Below are 3356 nucleotides of genomic sequence, written 5' to 3' on the forward strand. Positions count from 1 at the left end.
ATAGTGGGGCCAACATTCTGGGATTTTACAGAGTTGTGGGGCCCACCCGTCCATGTGGGGCCATTGTGCTGGGCCCCACAAGTTTAGACCTCTTTTTGAGGGTCAAGACTTGGTTTTAGAGATCAGGTTTGAATTGGGTTATGGTTGTGGTTAGGATAAGGAATAGAGGGTAGGAAATCATTTTTGATGGTTGAGGTTAGGGGAAGGGGTTAGGAAATGGATTATGTCAATGAAATGGCCCCATAAAGATAGTAAAGATGTGTGTGTGTGTGCGTGTGTGTGTGTGTGTGTGTGTGTGTGTGTGTGTGTGTGTGTGTGTGTGTGCGTGTGTTTGCCTTTGTGTATTATGAGGACATTTCACCTGAATACATGCCGTGCTGCGAGGACATTTTGAATTATGAGGACACAGCCCATGTCCTCATAATTATTTCAATGCAGAAGTGCTTCTAGGGCTGTAGAAGGCTTAAATCCAAAGTTTTAGCCAATGTCCTTGTAAAGCATAATTACGTGAATTTGTGTATTTTTGTGTATTTGATGGCGCCCCCTGTAGGAAGGTCCTTGTAATGCACCACTTCATGAATAATTCACACCAGTGTATATTTCACAGCATTTGATTGGCTGACCATCACCTGTCCTCACAATTACGCACGTCTCCATAATTCAGTTTTTTCTCAAAATGCTGTGTATTGTGAATGTTTGTCTGTAGACACAGAGCCTTTTTTTTTTTTTTTTTTTGCAGCCACCATTACCTAAGTAAATAATTAAATAATGAAATACCCTATGATATTTAATTATATATTTCAGTATTTAATTCTTTCAGTGGTTGTTTATTTAAAAATGTACAATGGTTAACAGCAGAGACAGAGAAACTGTCAGTGCCGTACATTAATTCATCATTTAACATCCCACCCTGCCTTTACAGTATAACATCTTTCTGTACACCAGTGGCCAAATGTTTTGAGAATGACATTGATTTTCTAAGAATCTGCAGTGCTGACTTATTATTGTTTTTTTATGATGGCAATTTGCATGTACATGTACTCCAGAATGTTATAGTGATTAGATGAATTGCAAAGTCCCTATTTGCCATGAAAATTAAAGTAATTTCCTTTAGTGACCTTACAAACTTTAAGTGAAGAAGGCTTCAGGGCACCCAAGAAAATCCAGCAAAAGCCAGGACTATCTCCCAAAGTTGATTCAGCTGCAGGGATAAGGACATCACCACCAGTGTAGAGCTTGCTCAGGAATGGCAGTAAGCAGGTATGAGTCCATCTACACTCATGGTGAGGGAGTAAGACTTTTGGAGGATGGCCTGGTGTGACCAGTGAAAAAGGGATTCCATAAACACAGACCAAAATAAGGAAAAAAGAGTTACAGTTATTTTCTCTGATTAACCCCCTTTCCAACTGTTTGGGGCATCCGGAAAAATGCTTGTCTGGAGAAGAAAAGATGAGCGCTACCATCAGTCCTGCTTCATGCCAACAGTAAAGCATCATGTGACCATTCATTTGCAGGGTTGCTTCTAAGCCAAGTTACTGGGCTCGCTCACAATTTTGCCAAAAAACACATGCGTCCATTACTAAAGTATAGTACCAAAACATCCTCGGACAGCAACTGTGTGACAGCAGCAAGGTTATTTTATTTACTAAAGCAAAAAAATACTTTCGTTAATGAAAAAAAATAATAATAACTTTTTAAAAAAGCAAACTGAAATCACATTAAACGATTACAAAATTATCTATAATTCTAGCAATAATATCCTTTGTTTTCGTCTGTGGTAATTAATTTAGTATATGAGCCTTTCGGGTTAATTTTAAATGTGATCTATTTTTTTTTTAATTGACACTGTAAATCATAGAACAATAGCCACTCTTATCAACAAAGTTCATAATCCAACACTGAACCAATTTGTTGATTTAAATGTGATTTATTATATTGCCCGGAGTACGGAAGTGACGTCATCTAGCAGCCCCGATAGAGAACCGCCCCCGGCTCTAATTACTTCACGAGACGTGATGGCAGTGTAGCTGTGCTAATGAGGTAGGTTTGAAGCTCGAATTTTTCCTCCAGAAACTTGTTTATTTTAATGTTGGTCGCTTGTGTACATTGCTGAAAATGATTTATAATGCAAGTCCAGTGTAAGTGCAGCTAAGCTAACGTTAGCATACCTAACCATCTGTTGATTATGATGGTTGCAGCTAATTATTTAGAATTGCTACGCTTTTGTTAGCGACGGTTAGCTCAGTTAGCATAGCAGAGCTAACCGTCTGTTGAGTAAGATAAATGCTAATTGAAATTTTTAAGAGGAAAGCAATAACAGGTTGGTTTGATAGGCTGGTTTGTGATGTGAAAATATACAATGGTTTAGTATTACCAGTACAGTATAAATGAAGTATTGGTAAATTGCTGCATTTGTGTTTACTTAAATTTGTTCTTTAAATAGAAATATTTCAGTAAAGTCTGTTAGTGTTCATTACATTTAATTTATGCAAATATTTAGCAGAGCTGTGCTATCCACTATTTTATTTTCGTTGGCACATTTACTGCACACTGCACAGGATATTATGGTCCACAGAAAGTCAACTTCAAAACATCTGCACCAAGTTACCTATCAAACTGATTGAAACTCATTTTTTTCTATAGCTTTAGATCATTATCTTCAGTGAGATATGTCAGTCATGAGGCCACAGAGGGCAAAAGTTAAACCCAAAGAAGAGGTAGCATATTTTTCATCCTTAGGTAAAGACAAGGATGGCTTCACCATAAAATATATTAATTCATTCAAAGGTGAGTATTGGTAAAAGATTCTTTAGTATGGGCCTAGTTTTCATTACTGTTATAATGAAATATTTCTGTTGTATCCCTTTTTCTTTGTAAGGTCGAGGAGTGTTCAGTTCCTGCTCCTTTCAGAAGGGAGTCTTTCCTACTGAATATCGAGGAGAAGTTATAAGCAAACAGGAACGTGAAAACAGGCTGAGAGTGTATCATGATGCCCAGAAGGTTTTCATGTTTGAATTTCACTACAATGGAAAAACACTATGGTATGTTTATATGGTGTGTTGTCACACTTAATTTTGTTTTTTTTGGGGGTGGGGGGGTTATCGTGCAAGGTTTGACAAAACATAAAAGATTAATTATAACTCAAAAGCAAAAGTACATTCTTTTCTCAATATAATTTTTTTTGTTTTTATTTCATTTTTTTTTACAATATTGTGACTTATTTTTTTATTTTACTTTTACAGTTATCGTGAGTATCGCTAACCTCACAATATCATGTTGATTATCATATCGTGATTGCTTATCATGACATTTGGATATTGTTTCATACATGTGACATACTAGAATTACTGGTCGCA

At 36.6% G+C, this 3356-nt stretch overlaps 1 long non-coding RNA gene across 4 annotated transcripts in view; it reads left to right on the top strand.

Annotated features, from left to right (window-relative positions):
* The first annotated feature begins 287 nt into the window (after window positions 1–287).
* LOC144036090 (uncharacterized) overlaps window positions 288–3356 on the top strand; it is an 8915-nt gene continuing 5846 nt past the window's right edge. For all 4 annotated transcript variants that reach the window (XR_013288576.1, XR_013288577.1, XR_013288578.1 and 1 more), the window contains exons 1-2: window positions 288–2787; window positions 2879–3041. This is a non-coding gene — a long non-coding RNA (uncharacterized LOC144036090). The remainder of the gene's footprint in view (window positions 2788–2878; window positions 3042–3356) is intronic.

This window comes from Vanacampus margaritifer, chromosome 1 (genome assembly GCF_051991255.1).
Source record: "Vanacampus margaritifer isolate UIUO_Vmar chromosome 1, RoL_Vmar_1.0, whole genome shotgun sequence".
Classification (NCBI taxonomy): Eukaryota; Metazoa; Chordata; class Actinopteri; order Syngnathiformes; family Syngnathidae; genus Vanacampus; species Vanacampus margaritifer.